General features: G+C 28.2%; 1 protein-coding gene across 1 annotated transcript in view; it reads right to left on the bottom strand.

Annotated features, from left to right (window-relative positions):
* LOC123290952 (cadherin-87A-like) overlaps positions 1–25,993 on the bottom strand; it is a 261,023-nt gene extending 235,030 nt beyond the window's left edge. Inside the window, exon 1 of the mRNA XM_044871340.1 lies at positions 25,956–25,993. The gene's annotated coding sequence lies outside the window, so the exon portion shown is untranslated. The remainder of the gene's footprint in view (positions 1–25,955) is intronic.
* Positions 25,994–26,950: the final 957 nt, after the last annotated feature.

Below are 26,950 nucleotides of genomic sequence, written 5' to 3'. Positions count from 1 at the left end.
TATTCTTGTAACCCATTATGCAAATTTATTTTTGAATTTTTGATTTTTGTCAGTGTTGCTACAATTTGTAAGTAATATTTTATATATTTACGTTTAACTTTGTTTGTTTGTTAACTATTTATTTTCTTAATACACAATTTTATTTTTCGAGTATCGTGGTATTTATTTCAATAACTATGTCTGAATTTGAATTCAACAAAAATTCATCTTTAAATTTTGTGTTTTCTTTTTAAATAAATTTGGGAAACTCAATTTGAATCATTCTTTATAACATCTGAAAACTGAATTGTAGCAACTTAATTGAATTGATTTATGACTATAATATAAGAAGACATTACCACCAGCTTATATATACCACAATAACATTACATTGTGATTAAATTTAGAGAGTTAATGCTTAAACAAAGATAAAAAATTATGATTATATCTATTTCTCATTAACTTCTCTCTTTCTAACATATTAATTTTTTTTACATGTTGATTGTATTGAAATGCGACTGTATTCAATTAATTTTAAAAAAAAATTTATGAAGTATATAGAAAAAAATTCCCATAAGGAAATTCTAATCTTTCCAATATCAAATTGCCAAGTCAGAATAGAGAAAACAAAGTTTAAAAAAAATGTAAGATCAGGTAAAAATCATTACATAAATGCATTTAGAATGAAGAAATTTGAGCAGAAAATTCCACGCCCAAAGATCTCATTTATATAAGTTCTAATATAATACGATTTAAAAAAAATTGAATTTAAAGGTGTTCCGATACCAGAATGAAAGTGTTACCATAAAATTGAAATTTTGTGTGTCAATTTAGAAGTATTTAATACGCCTTCTGTATAAACAAGTGGATTCTCTGTACGGTTTACGATAAATTAATTATTAAAAACAGCAATTTTTACATGTTGGTATATGAAGAAGTCGTAATAAATGTTGGATTTTTAGTCAATAAGGGCTTTTAAAAATGTTTTACCATTTACATAAAAAACATTTATTGATATTCCTCAAGTTTTAAAGCTTTGAAATCATACCAAAATTAAGAACTGTGCACATAAATGAAAAACATTTTTTTGGTAAAAACACTGACTTTGATAGTTAATTTCGCCTAAACCCTACAGAGAATCGGTATGAATTTTTCGCTAAAGACGTATAAAAGGATGATTAATTGATAAATCAAATTTCAAATTTATTGGATAATTTTAATTTTTTTCGGCATCGAAATACTTTAAACAATACAATAGTTAGAAATGAAGTTTTTGGCATCTGGGACTTATATCGCTTAAGTTCGGTATAGCTTTTTTGGATTTTAAATACCTTAATGTAGCACAATCAAAAAGTATTAGGTACCACATGTTTTTGATACATATATGGGAGGGGAGGGGTCTGTTTCAAAAATAACATTTACCAGAACAATTATTTTTTTTCTAAAACCGAATTTTTTATACAAAAAGTTTTCTATATGAGTTTGAGAACGAATGGAATTTCAAACACAAAAACTTTCCTATATGAGTTTGAGAACGATTGGAATTTCAAATCTCTCCTATATAGACGAATTAAAACAAGGGGCTGAAGCAAATAAAGATTATGTGGAAAAATAGGAAAGAAAGCCTTAAAATTGCCAGGAATGAGGTTCATTAGGCTTTTTTTTTATCAAACATTACAAACATACTAATTTTGAGACTGTTAAAAATTTTTCTGTTATATGAAGAAAATAATCTATCATTCGATTCATCTACTTTATTAGTTTCGATTCTCTATTTATTTATTCGTTTTTTTTCCACAAAGAAAACAAATTTATTGAAGCAAATTTGAATGGAAACACAAAAGATTACACATCCAATATATTTTATGAAAATATACTTCAGATTTTTTTTACGTATTTTTTTTTTTTAAACCCTTATAACAAAATGTTTTACGGGTAAACACGGTACTTTGGTGCCTTTTTCGGTATCATTTATGAGGATGCATAAAAGATTTATTTGAATGTACCCGGTACAAAAAATTTCCAAAATCCACTATTGAAAAAGTTTTTAAATCGCTTAATTTCATGACAATTCAAAATTTTTTTGTAATAAATATCAAAAAAAATTTTTTTTTTTCAATCTGTAAAATAATTTTGTGACATTCTGTGCGATATATGATACCAGGCAAATGGGACTCGCAACTTTGCTGGCAGGCGCAAATAAGAGAAATCAAATTTTTCAATTACTCCACGAGATATCCTTTAGCTGTATTTACTTTTATAAGGGCGCCCGATTAAACCACACGTTTCAATGACGTTGTCTGATTATTCACTGACTTGCCAAATGAATATAAGTCCATTTATATTGACGATATTAAAGTTCGGCCATTCTTAATGGAAATCCCTTTATGCTCGTAATAAAAGCCACTATATTGATTTTTTTCAACTTTACCCTATTTAGCCTACCTACTTGTTAAATCACTCATTTCAGTAAATATTTGAACACTGATTGAATTTTTTTTTTACAAAATTTTGTGGTTAATGATCTTTTTTTTTTAAATCTCTATTGTGTTTTTTTTTTTTTTTTTTTTTCAAACAATATGTTGAAATGTGTATCCTGAAACATTATACACTTAAAATTCTTTTTTTACAGTAGAATCTCGATAACTTAAACCTCCATAACATACAAACCACGATAAATTTGTTTGTTCTCTTTTCCTCAGAGCCTAAAACCTTTTCTACTTAAAATACAAAGACTATCTAATTTACACGAATAATTTCCGCATAAGACTATAATAACTTCAAGTAATGCTTTGACGATTTCAATAATTTACAAAGCATCTGTGTTTTTATTCATAATACCATAGTTTGCCAGATGTCGAATTTGCAATATTACGCGTAAAAATGTTAAACTAGAATTGATTTTAAGAAAAATTTGAAAGAATAATTAAAATTGATTAAAAAACGAAGAAGTTACAAGCATTCGAAGATTATTGCCCATCTCCTTTTAACAAAACAAAGTTTTATATGTTTTTTATATGCATCCCTATGGTGATATGGGACAATGACGTCACTATCCTATATCTTCCTCTTTGTTTAATCAGGAACTTTCAACATTCATATTTTCCGTTCTTCAAAAGATTTTCAAAAAACAACTTCAATTTTCTGTCCATGAAGAATTCTTCACTCGAAGTCCTCGTGTCTATAATAAATAATAAATATATACTCATAACACAAAGTGAATAATTATCAATTGGAGTACATAGTCGGTGTGGTACTGAAGTCGTGTGAGTGTGACCGCTGTAGTCCCCATGACTAACTTTCCAGAGGGGGAAAAAAACATCAAGAAAAAGGTCTTGTTCGATCATTATTGTCTGGAACGATCATTATTTCCGTAGATTAATAATGTGTTATCCACTTTTCAGATTCTGTTTATTCAATTTTTTCCAGTTATTTTATAACCATTAAGAAACGGCTCAACTAATTCTCATTCAGTTCTTAAATACGCGATTATGCGTCGAATAAGTCAAGTCACGAGTTAATGTCATAACTGGTTCGCGAGATAATCGAGGCGAAAGAATCCGAACGAACATATGCATATACGTACAGACACACACAGACATCACATTGAAAAGGTTTGATTCGGATATTGCGGTCTTGAAACCGCGGAAATATGTAAAACTGGAGATTTTCACAATCGGCTCCATGACATTAACTTCCTCTGGGAAGTTAATAAACAAAGAACATATATAAACCTTACTAATTAAAAATATGAACCATCAAAAACTCCTTTCCTTAAGCAGTTAAGAGTAATTTAAAAACTCGATAACTCAAATTATTTAAAAATTTCCTTGAATTCTAACATATCGAGATTCTACTGTACACAAATATAAATTTTTTATTGAATATTAGTTTTTAACGGAAATTTTGTGTTAATTAGAAAATATATTTCGAGAGCAATTGAATTTTTTATGATATTTTAAATCATTTATTTTTTTTCCAATTTTGTACTTTATGAATGATTTAATTGAATTTAAAAAAATATTACATCTAATTGGAATGAATAAAATATATGTATAAAAAATAAAAAACGTATTGAAAATAATAGAAAAATTTTCCATTTCCCGGATACATTACTTTCAATGGAAAAAAATACTACCCATTGGCTTAGAAATGCTTTACAAGTTATTTTATGTGATTTTCAATACAAAAATTGAACAATTGTGTAATGTGTCTTGCATATAATAATAGAAATTTGAAAAATCAGGATGCTTTATTAATTTTTTCCCATTTTTTTAACTAGTAATCAACATATGCAATAATAATTACAAGGATGTATAAATTTTGTCGTGAAATATCCCTAGTTAAGGATGTACGAGCACCAAGGCAGATTTAAATAAAAAGCTTGATTTATTTTTAAATGAAGTTGAACTTAAGCTTATATCAGTTATGAAAATTTTACGAGGGGGTTGCCCGATTATTTAAATAAATAAATGACTTCAAAAGTAGGCATATTTAACATTGGCTTTATGGTAAAACGGTAGATGGATGATTCATAGATTTATTCAAACTTGTCAGTGGAAATTAAAAAGAAACTATTTAAATTAAAGTTAAAACCTTAATAAATTATTGAAAACAGAAAAAAACCGGTTCTGTCCGAGTAATTAAGGATGTATGAGCAGGAAGACGAAAAGTATGAATAAAATTTTTCGATATCTGGATTAATTTTCAAAATATCGAAAATTATGTTTATTCATTTAGCTTAGGATATTTCGAAAACCATGGCAAATATCAAAAATATTATTCTTAATTTTTCGTCTACATTCACGAAATTCATCATCAAATTTGAAAATAAGGTACAAATAATTTCAACCACAAGTCTAAAATTGCCTTAGCGCTCGTACTATTTTAAATCCAAATAAATACTCAACTTTACGTCGAGTATATTTCGAAAAAGTAGACTTTACGTTGTTACGGAGCTTTTCAATATATAAGCTAATAAATAAATTTTCTAGTCTTGTTTAAGAAAAAAAATTCATTTAGAAAAAAAAAGTCGAAAAATATTTTTATTCGCAGTATTTTAACAATGTTATAAATCATTTCAGAAATTTCGTGGAGGAATATAGAATGAATATAATATATAAAACTAATAATACATATATCATTTTCAATGAACATGAATAATTACACAGACTGTTGTGTTAAAGGAAACCTCGCGTTGTTTTCCAGCACATTACTATATATGTGTATACGTTATACGTTGTTAGTTATACAGTACTTATAATACTACAAATATATACGAATTTTGAACATTACAAGAAGTTAGTGTAAATGGTGTCATGTCATGTTAAAATTATGTATACAGAGAGTTTATAAAGCACTATGGGTGGGCAAATCTTACATATTCAGTATTAAGAGAATCATTATGCCATGTGACGATCGATACCTTGGAATAAAAATAAGTTAACAGGCATAAACTGAGTTTCAGCGGGCGTTGGCTAAATAGAAGAATATTCTAACGGTATATAATCAAATAAAGGTATCTATACTACAACAAATGCAAAAACAGAGGCCTAGGTTACAATAATAGCCCAGGAAATAAATGTTTTTCTGCTTAAAAATCAAAGTTTTTTTTCACCGGGGTAATCTTTTTTCGGATGTAATAAATGGCGTATGAAAAGTCCATTGCAAAATGAAGTGACAAAAAAAATTCAAGGTCAAAGATCGAGAAAATAGGGTTTTCCAAATATTTGCTAAACTATTAAGTTTATTGCAGTTTCAGCTATTAAAGAATTTGTTTGCGAGTTTAATAAATAGATGATTTCAAAAATAGGCATTTTTCATAGACATTGGTCTTAAGAGAAAACGGTAGATGGATGATATGTTTTCATAGATTATTCCGAAAAAACAAAATAATTCCCTAGAAATGATTCTAGTTCTTGGCAGAAGAGTATGGTTCTTTCACCTGCAAATGCATCGATCATATTGATTAAGGTATCATCCCTTTCATTGTCAAGTTCTTATAGATAACTCTGTACAATCCAGAACCAGGTAAGCAACTTCTTCATCCAAATATTCTAGTACTTTTAAAACAGAGAAGCTTATGTGGTAAGCTTTATTACGCTGAACAACTATTTCTTTAATTCAAAGCTGCAATTTTTTTTAAATTCCAATTATTTTCAGTGTTCGATATAGAGCTGGGAAATAATAAAATTATCAATTCGATATTTGATCTTGAGGGCATAATATAAGACGTATTTGAAGCGGTATTGAAAAATTATGCCATCAATATTTCATAAGCACTCTGTGTTAATAGAAATGTGTTTCTATATGTTTTAATGATAGCCCTGTTATCCGCATTAGTACTTTACTTACTTATAAACCATATAATCATAAACCACCCTTAAATTTCTCAACCCCTAATTTAGTATATAAATCAGTAATGAATTATTAAGTAATGATGACTTATACTTGTATCTACCATATAATAACAACTTTACTATACAAAATTTAATTTACACCTTTTTTTAGTAATTATTATAAATGGCTTTTATATGGACTACTGATTTGCGGGTAAATCACTGGTGTTATAATTCTTTACGAATATGAAATTTTATTTTTGTAAATTCTTTATGTTTTTTGCATGTAATCTTAGTGAAAATAAGTTTTAAAAGAATATTCCAAAGTGGTTGATCAAAGTTATATGAAAGATATGTACATTGCTTTAGTTTCAGAAAACAAGCTAAGGAGAAACGTATTACATAAATAACAAGTGAAAACAAACAATTGACTGAGTTAATTGTTGAAATACCATGCATAGTCAGTTTTGATTTTTTTATCACATAACACATACATACATGTGAAACATACATACATGTGACACATACATAACTGATATTCAAGTATAGTACATACTATAAAATTTCCGACTAATTGGGGCCCTCCCGGGTAAACAATGATGTTTACGAAAAAATGTTTCAAACAAAAATTTTGTTATAAGGAACATATTTTACTTTTAAACTTGTGTTCTATCTCTAACGGTTTACAATATGGGTCCTACGGACCCAAGACCCAATTGACCTATGATGCTCATTTACGAACTCGACCTCACTTTTTACGTCCTGAGTACGCTGAAAAAATTTCAGTTCGATATCTTTTTTCGTTTTTGAGTTATCGTGTCCACAGACGGACGGTCGGACGGACCAAAATTTTGTGCGTAGCATCAATATTTTTAAGAGTTACAAACTTGGGACTAAACTTAGTATAAATTGCATATTACATATATGCATGGTATAAAAATATCTTTTGCTATTTTATGAGCTTTATTTGCTACAGTAAATGAAGATGTTACATAAATCGGCTTATAAAGGAAAATGAATGAAACCGCTCGCATTTTGTTAAAACCTCATGGAAAATGTTTCTATCGCGTAATAAAAACTTTGACATGTAAGTTCACACCCTTTTAAATACATATTTTCAGCAAGTTAGTAAAATTTTTGAGCTTTCAATTGTTGGATATAATTAAATTGCAAAATAGCATAAAGATAAAGGCTTCGTGTCTAAAAACTTTGAGAGTAAACAGTGCTTTAAAAATTTCATATTGTGCCCCAAGACGTGTTCTGTTGACGAAAAATTTAATATTGAAATTCATGTTGCAAAGAATTCAAAGGAAACGAATTTTCATTCCATTACCATTTTTTGATAACCTTCAAGTTATTAATAATATATTTTCAATTAATATTTTAAAATACAAAAATTTGAACATTTCCTTTTAATTTTCATAATTAAATTATTATCCCACAAGGAAGTAAGAATCAGGGTAGAGTATAGTGCCTAGGAGAAAATATAGTTGACGGCAACCGTATGACGACAAACTTTAATAATCAGAGGTAGTCCAGAGAAAGGTTGCCCTGGAACTTTTATTTTGATGTGAAATAGATTTGATATTTTAAGTGCATTAAGTATGAAAATTTGTCTTTACTGTGTTTTTATTTCGAAGTTTACTTTTGTTTTGTTTAAATCACATTTTTTCTAAATCATTAAGTTTTAAACATAGCGTAGAATATTGAGGAGGTAAAGTTTGACTCATGACAATGTGCATTAGATCAAAACAACATACTGTACCAGTAATCAATTTTGATAGTTAAGCACTAAATTTTTACAATTACTTTATTAGCATTGTTAGGAGACCCAATTGATTTATGTTGCTCATTTACGAAGTTAAACTCACTTTTTACGTGCTTAGTACGCTTTCAAAATTTCAGCCTGATGTCTCTTTTTGTTTATGAGTCATTGTGTTTTCACAGAACGTTCGTACTCGAAAAATCAAATTTTTTCAATTTTCTCATGAAATTTGAGGTTTTGTTGAAAAAAGCCTCGTACAAAAGTTCTTCAATTTTCTTACTATCTACAACTTTTCTACATAACATTTCTAAGGGTCACGAGTTTAATTGATTTTTAATATGCTACTAACACCCCAAACTATAATTTCTACCAAGTCGTTGCAAGTTTTTTTAACAACTTTTGTCGTTCCGAGCTACAAGGAATAAATTGTTAATAAGTTTGCACAACTTTAAGAAAAATGTAAGAGTATATTCGTAATCAGCGACCTATAAACCTTAAGAAAACATTGCGTATATTCATCCCGGCTTTACTTCCTACGAAATCTCATATCCCACGTGAGCACTAGTAACAGAAACTTTTAAAGTTTTCGATATTTCTATCACATATCTTTTAAGAGATTATAATTTGGAAAAGTATAAAAGAGTTAAATTTGATACAAGGTACGACAAGCTGACATGCCTATAGAAGGAACTGAACACAAGAAACCTTAAATATACCAGCAAGATGATGATATTTAACATTAATTTATCTTTCAATATTTTGTAAGTTATTTAAAGTCTCATAAACATTATAAAACAACCGCGGCACACAAAAGCACCAAATATATATAGGACACCGACACATATAACCAAAAAAGTAATAACAAGAAATATCTTTTGAAAATTTTCATATCATATCTATAATATGTATGCTTTTTTACCCTCTATGAAAATTTTACCCCCAAAAAATAATTTCATATATAAATTTTGTGTTCTATATATACTTCGAAAATATTTTAATGTAGTTTTGATTAATTGAACATACAGGTTGATCCAAAATCTATTGAAATGAAAGTGAGAACGCTTAACTTCGATCCTAACAAAGTCGTACCCTAAGGTACCTTTTTAAAGGTTTGTTTGATATCAATTTTTTGAATTAGATCACCTATGCCTATATGTATGCTAGAATATAATAATTCTGGATTTTGCTAAATTCCAATCTATCGAAAAGGAAAAACGTAGAGTGGAATGTTGAGAAATTGTAAGCCTAATCACAATTGTTTAATCATGTACAGAGCACCGTTAGTTTTAACATCGTTTTGGCGAAACTTATGAAAAAATTACATTGCACCTGAAGACTTAATCTTCACCAAGTAATCGTTGTAGTTCATTTTAAGGAACAGCCAGCTCTAGCCCATAAGCAAGGTAAAGCGGAATTTTCTTTTGCCGCTATTTTGACACCCGTTGCTACCCGCCGCTTAGAACACCATCAAAGAATGTATGTGATTGAAACATTGAAAAATTTACAGGTTTCTCTTTTAGATATCCACTTCTCTTACCGCCTAGTAACAGCTTAAGCTAGCATTTCTAATACTTCGGGGGTGAAAAAAGACTTCTTTTTCTCTAATTGTCTTATACTTTGTTTATATATACTTGATAAACCATAATAAACAATAATATTCATATTCTACCTCGCTTTAAAATGATGAAAGAAAATTTTGTAATTTTTCTTTTTTTCATTTTAATGGGAGGGTTTTTTATCTGCACTGGGACTATAGAAATCTTTCTTATTCCCACTGTATTCCAATTTCCAATGTACCTGGGTGAGAAAAATGAATGTTGGGAAAATTACCAGGATTTTCACAAAATAAAAGTACCCAGGGCCCGTAGAATATGAATACCTATAACATATCCAAATTTTAAATCGATAGAGTAAAGTATAATCGCAGTGTTTGAAATTCTATTTTAACTTTAACCACTCTTATTTAGAAAACCAATTTTCTTTATACACTTTTTTCCACCAATGAATATTTAAGAGGATTCTGAAAAATGTTATAAAGTTTTACGACAGTCAAAAATTTGTACATAACAGCCTTAGGTAAGGTTATATTGGTAGTCCACGAAGGGCACACTTAGGCAATAGAGCCCATTGTAATACCATATATGTGTTTTACCACCTTTCCGCTGATAATTTCATTTATCAGCTCCTCAATTTCAGAGGCTGAGTGCACCTCCTTCATGCATATATACCATGCACTACACCAGCCCATCACAACTATTAATTAAATTAATTTTGTTGCGACGGCGGGATTCGAAACCGCTACTCTAAGCATGCCGAGGGCGGAATTGGTTACGTCTTAACCAACTGAGCTAATAGATAACAGCCTTAATTAATACTCATGTAAATGCTGCTTATTAAGCAGCTAGTTACTGCATCTATACCTTATATCCTTCCAATGAAGGGTAATTTCCACGTAAAAACTTATTTTTTACTTTCTAGTTTGTTACTTGAAGCAATTTCACTTTACTTGACTTTCAAATGCATCTTTTATTTCAAATTTTAAACAACCTATATTACCTACCATTGAACAATTCCTCTATGTATATTATTCTAACATAAAATTCATTTAATTTATGGTTAATAATAAAGTTATATATACTTTTCGCCGTTCATTCGCCTGTTCCGTTTTGTTCCCTTTCAGAGTTATGTTTTTGTAACATTGTTATGTATGAACTTTTATGCATGTATGTATCTATCTATGTATGTATGTTATTACATAACTTTCATGTTAAATAATATGTTTTAAAGTAAGCAGCTATGTTAACCACTGAATAATAAGTTATTTGTTACTAGTTAGGTATAACATATAGACATTAGTTTTGACACAAATTATATTAAGTACGATCATAAGTTTATTTTATAAGACCGTGATCCCGAAAAGAAGCGAAATTTCTAGGGAGTTCCTCTGCGGTATGCGTAGGGTAGCGGGTTCGATTTCCGCCATCGCAACAAAATTAATTTAATTAATAGTTGTGATGGGCTGGTGTAGTGCATGGTATATGCATGAAGGAGGTGCACTCAGCCTCTGAAATTAAGGAGCTGATAAATGAAATTATCAGCGAAAAGATGGTAAAACACATACATAATATCAAAATGGGCTCTATAGCCTAAGTATGTCCTTCGTGGACAGTCAATATAGCCTAACCTAACCTTACCTAGGGAGTTCTTTTGTTTGTCATTTAGAGGATCAATAAAGGTACGTTAGATTAGGAAAAGCACTAATAACTTAAAGCAGTGAATATGTCAATCATATGCAGGATTAAATCTTAATAATGTACGTACATAGCAGTGGTTGATGAGTAAAAAACAGTAGGTTAAGAATAATTTATTAACGGATCATTCATATATCTGAACAGTATTTTTATAAATTACTATGGTTTCTTAATATAAATTTATTTATTCAACGCCTGTTGGCACCCGCTTTAAGGTTGACATAGGAAAAACGGTTTTCCCAATAAAAAAGATAAATTAAATCCTTATTTTTCTAAACTTTTCAATTTTCCTGTTTCAGTACTTTTTGGTTTTTTTTGCCGTTTATGGGAAAAGATGGTCACTCACAATACAATACATACAAAAAAATAGCATGAGTTTACATATGAGGGTTGAAAACGGATGAAAAAACTTTATGAAAATGAAAAAACAAAATAATTTTTCCACTTTTTATACAGCTACAAACATGCAGGCATTAATTTGTATGCATTTAAACCTCAACAGAGCTTTTATTGAAACACGGATTGAAATATGTAATTTTGTCAAAATTTAAATCGTGGTTCGATTGTCAAATTTATGGAAACAGAATTTTTCGATTTTGGTGTTTCGTGTTTTGGCAATTTTCCCTTCCGTACATATCAAAATAGTACATAAAAACTAATACAAGAAGTTTTCAACTATCGAAAGGATGGGAAAATCTTATCGTAAATCTTAAAAAAAAAAACCATCAAAAAGACAATACTTAACACAAATAGCAAGAATTTTTAAAAAAGTAGTCTTGAAAAATGAAAAGCAATTTTAGTAAAAAACAAAAATATTGTTCAACCTCATCAACTGTCAAAGATTTGCGGCCTCTAATGACTTTATTTTTAAATACACGACAGGTGTAAAAACAAACATCGAAGCACCAAAAATGGAAAAAATTTAATTTCCATTTATTTTCTACCAAAGTAAAAATGGCAACAACAAAAAATCATTTAAATTTCACTTCATTATGGGCTCACGGTTTACTATATGTTGAATAATATTTACTCGTTGTAAGGTAGACGACATGGCAGTAGACATTTTTATAGGTTTCATTATTCTAAATGCCAGTACTAGTCTGTAATAACCATAAAAAAAGCTCATGAAATTATTGACACTATAAAATTTTATTATTTCACTTTTTAATGCATTCATTATTTTCAAATAAAATAATTGACCTGAATACAGATTTTTATTAATTTCATTATGCAAGATTATGGGTAAAATTTTAAAAAAATCAAATTTTTGAACTTTATGACGTCATCAAAATTCAAAAAATTTTATTTTGCTCTATCACATTCATATTTTAGCCAAATTTGATAAACCAAGTATCTAATCCTACTAAATTTGGGTGGTACTTTTCAAATTTTGGGACAAAATTAGCCTAGCTTTAATAAGTTTCAAGAATGTGGAGTCCTGATCTCGAGAATTAGTATAAAGGTAATAGGTAGCAAAAAACTAAGTAGAAGTATTGGAAAAAGCAATCATCAATATCTCCAAAAAATTTGTTTGTAATCAGCGATGAAAAATGCGTTCTAATTTGAACTTTGACTCTAAAATTTTGAATTATTTATAATTTTACTTATTTTTTTTTTTTACCATGCTTTTAGTTGAGAAAATGAGAACGAGAAAGAAGAGAGTGTTTATATTTATTCAAGGGAAAAAAGTCATATTTATAAATTAGTGAACCATTACCATGCTGTGTTCCCCCCTTCCATTCACTGGCAAACAATACCAAAACTCTTGAATATCTTGAAGGAATTATAAAAAAAAAAAAAATATTTAATCATGAAATAAAGGGTGATCAAATTTCAGTTTCTTATGTTGGCAATACTGAAATAACAACTCTGTAAAAATTGTAAATTTTACGGCCAGTTTATGGCCAACATTATGGACAATTTAATCGTACTAGTGAGCGAAAAATTCGCATTAGTGTCCAAAATTGTAGGGTTTACTTAAGAGTCACGTTTTAATCAACAAATATCACCTAGAAGTTAACATCCTTCAGGTTATAGTCAAAATAACCCCTCGAAACTAGAGACAAAGGTATAGGAAATTATCTCAAACGAAAAACCTGCTGCAGAAGGTTCAGAGGTGGCCACTTGGCTGACATCATTTTTCATATGAAATGAATTTTACTTCATATTCGAGTAATAACAAGTGAAAACAAACAATCGACTGAATTAATTGTTGAAATAACCTGTAGAGAAAGTATTGAATGCCACTGCTTTTAATATTTATAATAAATTAGAAAAGTTGAAAGTATTTTCTATAATTTTTTTTATTCTTATTTTCGCTCTAATTTATTGTCCTAATTTTCGCCCTCACTGATAAACAATGATGTTTAGGAAGAAATGTTTCAAATAAAAGTTGTTTATATTTTTATAAAGAAAATTTTTAACATTTAACCTATTATTCTATTGCTAATGTTTTACAATAATATAAAATAAAACTTTCAACTTCATATCCCTTTTCGTTTTTTTAGTTATCGTGTTTACAGACAAACTTGGGACTTAAAGTAGTATACCTTGATTTATATTTCATATATACAGGGTACAAAAATATAACTAAGATACCTTTTGTGTGTGTGTTTTAAATAAAAATTTAAGTTAGAAAACTCAATTTGGATCACCTTTATATATTAAGAAGTAGGTAGATACTCATTGCTACAATGACTGGAGTAAAGAAGGCAATGCCTATTTTACAAACATACATTTTATAAGGTAGCTGCTACTTCATAAACATATATTCATTGAATGAAACTTATTTCTATATAAATGTGTGTAGGTATATGTGTTCATACAAATATTTCATTTTTATTATGTTTTTTACTTTAAATGTAAAAAAATTGGAGGAAAAAACATACTGCATACAATATGTTCTAAGTTAGTGCAACTTATAAAAGTACGAGATGCAAGAAAATATGTTCGGAATTCGATTTATAACTCATAATTTCTATTTTAGTTCGCTTACAAACACAAAATTTCAGGTAATTTGTACTTTTAGGTACTTTATTTTCATCAAGCAATGATCTCTTAGTTTTTAAAGCCATAAAATTTGCATTAGCCGTACTTCTCCGGAAAAAAGTCCATTCATAAACCCACGACAATTCGTCTTTATTATTAAAAATTTTCACGGAACTTAAAACATGTTAATTGTTGGGTATATTAAATGTCAAAATTAAGCCAACATCAAAAAATGATAATAACACAAGACTAAAACTTTGTATATTTGTTTAATAACAAAAAATCTAAGAAAACTTTTGCACTCACGCGTAACCGATCAAAAACGTAACAAATAGGTTGAGTTCCTTCATATGTTCATTTTCCTAAATATTTATTTCGAAAACTGTAGGATTCTCACTTGTGTGAACAAAACAACGCTTTCTTCTTATTGTCAAAATGAATATTTCAAGGTCCTTTGCTTCGTTTATAAAATTTGTATACATGTGGATATAAATATACGGAAACCTTTTTAAGAGCGGCCACTATTTTCGCTTTTATACAGTAATTTTGTTTTAAAGTAGAATAAAATTTTATAAATCCAAGGATATTTTTAAGAAGGTATGAATAATCAACAAAATTAATCGCTGCTGAAAATCAACGAAAAAAAGTGCTGAAATAATTGAAAATAATTGTCATTCTAATATTTCCACAGAATTTGCTTCAAATATCATTCGCTTATTCTGAAATAAACCAGTAAAATGATAAAAAAAAGAACTTTTTCAATTGATTTTCTCTTATTTTAGTCAAGTTTTACGTAAAAATGTTTGTGTTGTCGAAAACCAATCAAAAACTTTCAACATTCTATAAATAATTCACTTGGACCACTCTTAAGAACATGGCTGTAGCCTTTTAGATTCATACCTACTTAAGGAATATGTATAATTTTAAAGATAATTTGTTGAGAAATAAGCCTTGAAAATGGTTGAGGCACTACAGAAAAACAAACATCATTAACTTAAAATATTGATGTTAAATAAAATGTTCTGAAACAAATTTTTGATAAAATGTTAAGAAATCAGAATTAAATTTTTTAAAAGATTTCCTGAAAATTATGCAAATTTCTCACAAAATAAATTACCGTAAATTATTTACATCAGTTCTTGAGTTCTTAATAAAATTACGATATTTCTTGAAGTATTTCGTAAATAGATATCAATTGTAATTTTCAGTAAACATTATTATTTTTTTAGTAAAAAAATTAAAGCTAAAATTAATTTTTGTTGTTTGCACAAATCGAATAATATTTTAAGAAATTAATTGTGACTTCTTAACATGTTTAAGAACATTTTCTCTAAGTTTGAATACAACGACTAAATAATTTACATTTCAAATATTTTATTTCACAACCATTAACTATATTTTATGATTTTCATTTATCTTAAAAAACTAACAATTCCTTGTTTAAAAAAATTGACGATGTAAATCATTTATGTTCAGCGTCTGGAACAAATCACACATTTTATGCTTGTTAAAAGATGTCTGTCTCTTGTGTGTAAATATCCAACCATCAAAAACGTATAAACCATCAAATTTTTTTTTTCCTTGTTTACTAAACTAAGTGGACATAAAAAAGGATAGTGTTATTGAACAATAATAAACCCATCCTTTATTTCCTACACTTTGTGTAGCACACCGTGTCAAAAAGAACAAACTTTATAACAGACAGAAAAAAATTATATGACCAACAAAATAAAAAGAAAAAATATTATGACAAAAAAAACTTTTCATATTATTGTCATTTATATGTTTTTTTTTCATTCCAGGAAATCTAATAATATGGGAACTGTTGCGTGACGGATTTTTCGTTTATAATAATTAATTGGGGGTATTTATTTTGATATTTTTGCCAACGAGGAAAAATTTAAACATGTGCATATGCGTACAGTATGTGTAATGGTCCAAGAAATGAACAAAAGTGGACTTTGAGCTTATAATGACATGACGTTATTCTTATAGTTTAGCCAAAATAAAGATTGTAGATTCTATAGCGCGTGTAAAACGAAGGTATAATATGTGTTCCGAAACTATCGCATTAGAAGAGCAGATTGAAATTATAATTCTAAGAAGATAGAATTTTCATAGTTTTCACTAAAAATGAGATAGTACTTCTCGTACGAAAATCTTGACTTTTCGGTAAATTTTTGAATACATAAAGAGATTGATTTGTAGAATCCAATAAAAAAAAAATATTCCATCTCTAATATTTCTAAAAGGCTTCATTTCTAAAATTTTCATTTTTCTTCCACCAAAATTTACATGCTTATATCTCTAGAACTATTCGAAATGAAAAATAAAGAAGGTATATTTCTTATTATTTTTTAAATAAAGTAAAATTCTCTATAAAAAAGATGCTTATCAGAATTTTCGTTTTTCTATAAGACCCAGACAAAAACACTCGTTAACAAAAATAAAAAATTCGATCTGTTAAAAAAATTAAACTCTGTGTCTAGAGCTCGTATGGCTAAATTAGTAAAGTGCTTGGCATGAATCTAAAAGATAAGGATTCGAGTCCTGGCGCGAGTGTATTCTCTTTTCATTGGCCCTAGACCTTTATGTGCTTCTTATACCTTAAAAATGGAACTTTTTTTGGAAGTTTTTAAAATATTTTGCGACAAAAACGCTTTTATCTTCAAAACGAAAACACGGGAATATGATTTAAACAAAATTCAATAAGGATAAGTGAAAACAAACAATTGACTGAGTTAATTGTTGAAATACCCTGGATAGAAAGTGTTGAATGTCAGTGCTTGCATTATATGTTTAATAAATTAGAAAAGTTTAAAAAATCAATACAATAGACCTTTTCATCATGTCATATTCTGCGCAAGTGCAGAATTTATTTTTTCGTACTGACAGCAATAAGTAGGACTAAGATAGAAGATATTTGTTATGCATTTTATCACATTGGTTATAAATCATTTATCACGAAACAAATGGCACAAAATCGAGAGATGTTTCATAAGACCACTAAATGAAGCCCTCGCGGGTTCATTTTGAAGTTTACGAAAAAGTGTTTCATAGAAAAGTTGTTTATTTGTTTATAAAGAACATTTTTTTTTACATATAAACATTAGTTGTATGTCTAACGGTTTACAAGATGTGGCTCATTTACAAACTCCAATTAACTGTTTACGTCCTGATCACGCTTTACAAATTTCAGCTTGATATGTCTTTTAATTTTTTAGTTATCGTCGGGCGGAAAGGAAGATGGACGGAACGACGGACATCCAGATATGGACTGATTAGACGATTTACCGATATGGACTGATTTTACAGATATGGACTGATTAGACGAAGAATACAAAAATTTGAATAAATAACCTCTGTTATTAATGGTGAATTGAATCACAAAAGAACATAAATTTTCGCATTTTCATCCGAAACACTCTGTCTCAGTACGTGTATGGTACCGTATATTTACAATGTGTATATTATTTATGAGTTATGACAAAAAAAACGCACGCTTTAAGAATATGTAAGATATTTTTATAAATAAAATAACAAAATACACTGGGATTTTTTTTTGTAGTTTGTATACAACGTATATATGTCTATTTTTCACAATTTCTTTTCCGTTTCGTGCGAAAATGTGTCTCTATTGTCACATTGAATTTAGTTCAAAGGACTGGTTTTTTTTTTCAGTTGTTGTTGGATTTCGAATGAGGTAATACCACAGTGCTAATTGCTAAAGCTTGCTATATATGATCGTCTTATAAAATGTATTAACAATTTGTAAGACATAGAAACAATTTGTTAAAGCAATATATTTCATCAAACAGATTACTTAAACGCCATATAATATGGTAGTATTTAGATTGAAGATGAAGAGAAATTGGTTCATGTGAAATAAGCTTTATAAAAATTTCATATGGAAAATAATATTTTCGTATGCATATTGTGTTCTGTTATTGCTATTTTCATTGTGAAGAGATAAATGAAACTCATTCATATTGAAAATATTTTTCCAGAAATTTAGTATAATTGTAAAATATTTTCATAGATACTATTGCTGGCTGGCTGGATGTAAATTGTACATTTTTCCCTAAACTAACACTGCGTCAAGGCAATATTGACGTCATATAATTTAATTTTTATTTGTTAAATACTTATTTTCTAGAAATAAGTTTGGAAATTGTTGCAAGTCAAAGGTGGCACAGGACTTCCATACATCCTTGAATAAGCTGGCGGAATGAATGTAAGCCTTGTATAGTTACCAGGACGCAAGGATATTCCAGGAAATTGATTTGAAGCCGACGAGCTTGCTAAAAATGGCACAATGCTGCCGGACTCAAGTATCAATAAATATCCAGCAGTTCCATTTGCGAACTGCAAGTTGCTCCTCAAAGAGTATATCTTAAAAAAGGCCAATCTTACATGGAGGGAGGAGCGTACTTCTGATACTAAAAGACAGATATGGTCTGAGTAAAACTGTAGGCGTTCCGAAGGTCTTATATCACTTCAAAGGGCCTCTGTTAGCAAAGTTATTGCGGCTATGCGGACACTGGTTGGGAGGCAGACATTCTGAACGCCTGGGCCTAGCAATGTATCACGACTTCTGCAGGAGCTGTCACAGTGGTAAGGAGGGGTAGACTATATCTCATCTTCTCTGCAACTGCCCAGCTCTTGCCATGAGGTAATGGACTTACTTGAGCCAGCCTCTCTTTCCGACCTTTCCGACCTAAAGTCCGTCGATGTAAACGCACTCCTGCTGTTCTCAAACAGCTCCAAATGGTTCATGAAGTAGTGGTCAAAGATGGGCCAACCCCTTTTCAGTATCACAACGGACCCTATGGCCTAAACGTGTCCCACCCCAGGACAGCCACTCTTACCTAACTAAGCCTAACCAGAGTTGCATAAGGTCTAAGAAACAATATATAGACATATTTGTATCCCGAGAAAATATATCATTTCTTTTGGAAAATCCCTCTTTATATAAATAGTTCCCAATGTCGATGTGCAATTCCTGTTAGTCTTTCTTTTACTCAAAATCGGTAAAAGCTAATTGTTATGCTTTTTTGTGAACAAAGACAGTTGGAAGGAAAGTTACATTGTCAATTTTTTTTTCCGAAAAACTATATCAACTTTTCGGAAAAACTCGTCAGATGAAGAAAAATTCCCAAAAAGATGAACAACCAAAAAATAAATCGAAATTAAGTGTACATTTACACCCCCGAAAGATTCTTACAGATTAAGAGACAAACAATAAATGAAAATCTCGCTTATTTATTCTCGATCTTTTTTTGATTAAGGTTCGATTCTCTCCCCAATACAATTTTATCAAATTACAAACATTTTTCAGAATTTAATGTAGAACAATAAACAACTTTTTAAACTCATTTACAAAAATTTTAATTATCTTACAACATACAAAAATTGATACAAAACAAATTTATAATGTAAAATTGTTTAAAAATTTGTTTATGTTTTAGATACACAAAACAAAAATATACATTTAAACGTTACAATTAATTTATTTATTGTGATTGTTTGTGTAAAATTCAATTGTTTTGTATTACAAATACAATTATTCGACCATTTTGAAGTGTAATAACATTGAATTATTCATTATTACTCACTCATACCTTTTTGGTTACATTCTAGTTACATCCATGGAGGTATTTCAATTTTTTCACCACAATATTGAATGAAAAAGTATACTACGGGAGCGAGTAATATATTTCATACGTAATTAAATTGAATTTTTAGGTACGATCGAGGTAACATAATGTATTTCAGATTGTAAAAGATATTCGTACATTTTTTGGAATTACTAATATAATAGTCCAAAATTGGTGTAGTTTTACTGCCAAATAGACCCAGAATAACGATTTATCGAAATTTTACTCCCAAATAGACATAGAATAACGAATTGTTGAAATTTTTTTTGGACAAAAATGGAAAGATCGCATTTAAGTTCTATAATAAAACTGTTTTTATATTTTCATAAACAATTTGAAAGTAACCTACATACAGTTTTAAAAAACTTTTCAAAAAGGAAACGTCCGAAGAAAAAATTTTCGTAATACATCGTTTAACATTTCTACGTCACGAATATAGCACATTGTGCCTACATCACATTTGTAATCTGTAAATTATTTTGTACATTTTATTCATTTTAATTAACTTTTATTTAATTATACATATCTTTTAATAAAGTTTTTTTGGCAAAGTTCAATATTATGTATGATAAAAATAATAATAAAAGTTGAAAAATAAAATATAAAAGTTGATTATTATTATTTTTAAAGCAACCCAATTATGGGGTACCGAAATTCAATCTCCTGATTTGATCGCGTATCGGTTAAAAAAATTTCATTTTCTCATATTTGTCTTCTTATTAGACTAACAAAAATGGATATTCGTTAATTCCTTAAGTATTATACTGAGGGCGCAATTGAAAACTGTCAAACTAATTCAATAAAAAAAAAAAATAAAAAAATAAAAAAAAAAATAAAAAAAAACAGCAATTTCTCGTTAAGATCCCTAAAACTGCTTTTAAGTAACTTAAGGACTAAAGACTATAAGCCCAAGCTTTATCCAAAATGTTCATTTTGAAGTAAATATCATTACACAGAAAAATATCTTGCTCTAAGCAATTTTTCTTCTCAAAAGTTAAATTCGTCTCGATGAAAAAATGTTGTATTCTTCTTTTTGAATTCTTATTTCAAGAAGATGTATTCTATGCTCTAGTAAAAATTTCTGGTAAATAGAGCTCCAGAAACCATTCCTGGTGAATTATTATCAAAGCTCTTTTAACATTTTTTATCTTGTAAAGCAAACATGAAAAGTGATTTTTCTTGTAATATTTTTTGTGTTAAAAATTTAAGAATATTTCATTTAAAATTTATTTCTTGAATCTGTAAGTTTCCGGCCAGTTAACCATAAACAAAGATGTTTGATAATTGAGAGAAACACGATGTATGAATTCATCCGTGGATCTCAGACTATTTATATCACAAAACAATATATTGTTTCCATTGCAAACAATTAATTTGTAATTGTTCAATTTTTGACAAATGATATAAATCCTCTACATCTATCAACATCTATCTATTCATATTTTTCATTAAAATATTTACAAATTTAAGACGATTACTTTATTGTATTGGTTCAATGAATCATTTTAAACAATCTATTGTACGTAATTTTTAAAATTAAATTGGCACATAAATATTCAAAAAAAGTTTTTATATTCGCACTGTTCATGAGTGGGTAGGTAAACAGAATTTTTCATTTCTTATGGACTCACGGTTAACTAATATGTAATATAAGAATTCGTACCCATGATTCAAGGGAAAATGTACTCGCAGGGTAATCAGGTAATTTGACCAAAAATGACGTATCAAGCACATCTTACGATTTTCTGAAACTATGAATTCGAAGTAAATATCAATTATGAAGTCATTTGCACTTTCACCATCCTGATTGATTCATTTGATAAAAAACTGAAATTTCTTATTAAACAAGTAAGAAAAAAAAACACGAATTGAATGGTCTCCATTAAAAAAACTTTTGATGCCGTTTTTAGGAAATTTTGGTTGATAATATTAAATTAAAAATTGAATGAAACCGTCAACATATAATCAGGTCTCATCGATTTTATTTTGGCACCGTAGCTCACAAAAGGGTGAACCAATTTTGATTTATTTTCTTTGTTTGAATGGTAATTTGATGGGGAGTGTTCTTAGCTATGTTTCAAGAAAATATACACAATTTTTTAGTTATTTCGGGTATGGAACCCTAAACTCGCATTCGATATATACCTAAGAAACCTATCGATTAAATAAACTTTCAAAAAAAATAAAAATATTAAAATCAGTGCATCCACTTAAGAGCTATGATGCCACTGACAGACACACTGATACATAGATACACAGGCACGTCAAACTTATAACACTCCTCTTTTTAGCCAGAGGTTAAAACAATTTTATTTCAATCGAGATATTAGGTATATATGCCATTACATGACCGACAAATAATTTGTTAGGTCTTCACACCAAAAAATAAATGAATATTGTTCATTTTTCTACGGACCCATTATACACATAAAATAAAGCACAAATAAAAATCAGTAACGAATAAATTAATTTATGAATTATGATGAAAAATTTCTCGTTTTTATCCTATTTTTCAAATAATATCATTAAAATAACCAACAATATACAGATTGATTAAAAAAAAAGGTATTATTTTCGAAAACGAAGTGAAACATTAATAAGCGCAGAAATACTCAGCTGCTCATTTTATCATTACTCATTTTACGAGTATTTGCTGGTTAAAAATTTTCTATTTAACCTAAAAGTTCTTGAAATCAATTGCCAGAAATCTAGGTGAAGGAAAAAATTTTTTAAACAAAAGTTTTTTTGTTTTGTACAAAGATTAAGATCCTGATAAGAAAATATGTAGTTTCACTTTAAAAAACAGAGTCCTCGCTGGCTGAAATATCAAAAACTTTAATTTTTAGAAACCATAACGGAAATTGAGACATTCTTCGACTTTCTATTACGTTCTATCAATGTGGAAAGTTTTTAAAAAACTGACCTATATATATATATATTTTTGAAATGTATTTGAAAAGCAATAAATTATATATTGAAAAATATATTCTCATTAATTAATAATTATATTTATTGAACAGTTTAAATATAAATACAAAAAATTATATGAATGTATTTCATTATTTAGGGATAAAAAGTTTTTTTTGTGTGTTTGATATTACAAATATCATAATAAAAATTGTTTTTAAAATGTTATATGAATTAGTTGATGACAGACAAAAAAAAAAATAAACGATTTAATGACACAGTAACACAAAAAAACAGATAATGATCATTGAAATAAAAAATCAGTCATTAAAAACTTTGTGTTAATTATTTATAAACATCAATAAAACAGTAATTTTTATATTTGGTGCGATTAGAGTTGAAGCTTGAACAAAGGCAACCAAGCTTTAGTAGCTTTGGTGACAATTTTTTACTTTGTGACACAGAAAGGTCTTTTGAACTGCATTAAATTATAATAGGGATGCTGACTAAACTATTTTATCACTTCATTGGATAATGTCTATTATATTGCTACAGATAATATATCACTTAACTGTTGTACTATGTATATCTATTTTAAGAAATTCAATTTCTTGTATCCTCTCACTAAAGGTATGTTGAAGACTTACGTATAAGTACCAGAGTTTTCAAAATGATTTGATCAAAATTGTTGGCAGAACGTTCTATTGGGGCTCGGTTAATTGAATGATTAAGCTTAATATCAGTCGCATGCATCTCTATGTCATAAATAATGCAAGAATTAAATATGGTACTATATATAATCCGTGCATTTTTTGTTACAGAGTGTACAATGTTATTGTGCAATGCTGTGCTTTATAATCACTTATTTCTGGTAGTAGCGAAAAACATACTGCGAAGTATTATGGTTATACCTTTGAACATCAGATGATTGAGTAAAAATTTTGTTTTTTGTAGTGAGTACTTAAAGCGTTATAGTTTTTGTAAGCGTTTAATAAGAGTATTGTATTTTTATATCCCGTATATTATACGGGATAAAAAGAGAGTAAAAGAGTGAGTTAAATTGTAGTAGTAGAAATGGTTCTGTTCATTTTCCAATGCCTTCAGGCATACATAAATAATTTTCTAGTAAAATTTAATTGATATACAGAGTCATTCTGGATATTGGAGTCGAGAATGTCATTTATATTTTTTTTAGTTAGTTTAACATGCCAAGAAAAGAAACAATTATCTTCAAACAGCTTAGTATTTATCCTCTAAAATTAAATTAGTGAAATTTTCACTAATTCAGCTAGTGGAATTTTTTTCACTGTAAAATTAGTGATTTTACTAGATTAATCAGTGAAACATTCACTATCTCAATTAGTGATTTCAATTTTCACTAATTCAATAGTAGTTTTCATCAATTAGCAGTTGCTTTGTCACTAATTGTATTAGTCAGTTTAGAATTCACTAATTATGCAGTTATTTTTACTTGGTTATCAGTGATTTTATGACTAATTGCATTGATGGCTTTGATTTTCACTAATTTATCAGTGATTTTTCCCCCTTTTTATTTAAAGTATGCTCTTTATTTACTTGTACGAACGGAGACATATAACATACTTGTATGAACCAAGACATAACAGTATAATAAAAGAATATTTTAGTTTTATGACCTATGATTCTTTCATTACTTCAACAGTTTCAAATGATCTTTCGTGTGAAGAAGACTGTCAAACTTTGATTTAAAAATTTTGATTTAGGGTAAGTGAAGTTTTTTCTCTTGTAATTAGTTACATTGCAATGTTTTAATCAAAGCACCGGTACACACACAAAAAGTAAGTGGAATGTGCATTTGACCGGACCTAATGTGATTTTTCAAAGTTTTTGGGTCTAAACACGTACTTAATGTATACAAAAATACAAGAAACGTAAGTAAGTAAGTAAATAAACGTAAGTTTTACTCTTTTTAATAGTAAAATATAACTTTTTTAATCCAACAGTTATTTTATATGTTTCTAGGAAGGGAGGAATTTGAAAAATTTTTTCGAATAAGTAACTGCGAACTCCAATGAAAGCATTCAATCCTACAAAATATTAGAATCGGGGCAGTCTGGAAACAGTTCATTTATTCAAGGCGATGGAAGTAGGCAAAAATCTGGAACCAATATTTGCATTTGATTGACTATACAGATGTTATTATGTATTAAATTTGGAGTATCCAAAGGAATTAATGAATTTTTATAAATTAATCGATTATTTTATTTTTAAAATGGGAGTAAAACCCAAAAATATTGTATCAGCTATTCATAAAACTATGTAATTCATTAAAATCAATAATGAAATTCATAATACTTTTAACATAAGTTCTAACAATGAAAAATGTACTCTTGCAGTTACCGATAACTTTCTTCTAGTGCTTCAACTAGAAAATTTATAATATATGATGAACAAAGACAATAAAATTTTTATTAAATGAACATAATTTTTCCTTTTCCTAATAAAAAATTATTTTACTTACAAGTACCCAATTGAATAGAATAGAATTTTTAACTGATAAATTAGTGAATTTTGCTAATTCACAACAATAAAAGAATTAGTAAATTCTGTTAATTTAATTAGCGATTTTCACTAATAGACCGTTTGATGTAACTAATGAATTAGTGAAAAGTACTGTCACCATTAAATTAGTTATTTTCACTCACAAATTAGTGATTTAAATTTTCACTTATAAATTAGTGAAATATATTTCCATTTATCAATTAGTGAATCTCATTTTAACTGATGAATTAGTGATTTCTTTTTTCACTGAATCATTCAGTGAATTTACACTAATTCTAAGTTGCTGGATTTCAACTAAAAAAATTAGTGAAATTTCACTGTGAATTAGTGAAATTTCACTAATTTAATTTTAGAGAGTAGATTTTCTTGAAACATAGCTAAAAACACTCTCGACCAAATTACCGTTCAAAAACATAAAATTGGTTCATTCGTTTAGAAACTACGATGCCATAAACGAATCAATCTTATCTGATTTTATGTTGTGGGTAAAATAAGAGATTTTGAAAACTAAAAATGTCTAAAAACTTACCTGAATTATTTTAGCTTCATGTAAATTTTAAATCTGTAACAAATAAAAAAAAGTATTAAAATTTCAAGTTATTTAGTATAAAATCATTTTCAAATATTATTGTGATTTTGTTCCGTGTTGAATATTTAAGAAGTGATACGGTTTAAGTGGTGCTATGATCTTTACATGCAAAGTGTAATAACTTTTTCTTAAAATTATCATATAATCTCCCTTCGTTGAAAAAATTTACAAAAATAATGATTGTTTAAGCCCGTGACAATCTTATAATAAACTTTATAGAAAGGCTCAACATAATTAACTTACTTAATCAGTATTTATAATAGAAAGGCCTAATAAAGCACATGGAGAAAGGGAGGGGGGTTTATTTATTAATAAACAAGGGATGAAAAATGTCAAGCAGGTAATAAGGTATCTTTTGTATACATATTTCATTATGTAAGTTTTGTTTACAATAGAACGGGTTGATGATAATGTTAAGGTAGTACCATAGACAACCAATTATAATATTACAATAGAACGGGTTGATGATAATGTTAAGGTAGTACTAGTATAATATAAATATTTATTATCTATGGGTAGTACGCCAAGGCAAGTTACAACTTGTGGTTGAAATTATTTGTACTTTGATTATGAATTTTGTTTAAACTTCATAAATGTAGACGAAAAATAAGCATAAAATTTTTCGACATCTTCCTTGGTTTTCAGAATATCAAAAGCCAAATAATTAAACAAAATTTTCAATTTCCGATATTTTGAAAATTACTCCAGATATCGAAAAATTTTATTCTTACTTTTCGTCTTATATTGTCGAGCTATAACATAATTCACTATTAAAATTGAGAAAAAAAATTTTAAGGTTATTAAGGTTTTAACTTTAATTAAAAAAAATTTTTTTGGAATTTCCACCGACTAGTTTTGAAGAAATCTATGAAAACATATCATCCATCTACTGTTTTCCCATATAAGACCAATGTTAAATATGCCTACTTTTGAAG

This window comes from Chrysoperla carnea, chromosome 1 (genome assembly GCF_905475395.1).
Source record: "Chrysoperla carnea chromosome 1, inChrCarn1.1, whole genome shotgun sequence".
Lineage (NCBI taxonomy): Eukaryota > Metazoa > Arthropoda > Insecta > Neuroptera > Chrysopidae > Chrysoperla > Chrysoperla carnea.
This window is presented reverse-complemented; position numbering and strand designations above follow the sequence as displayed.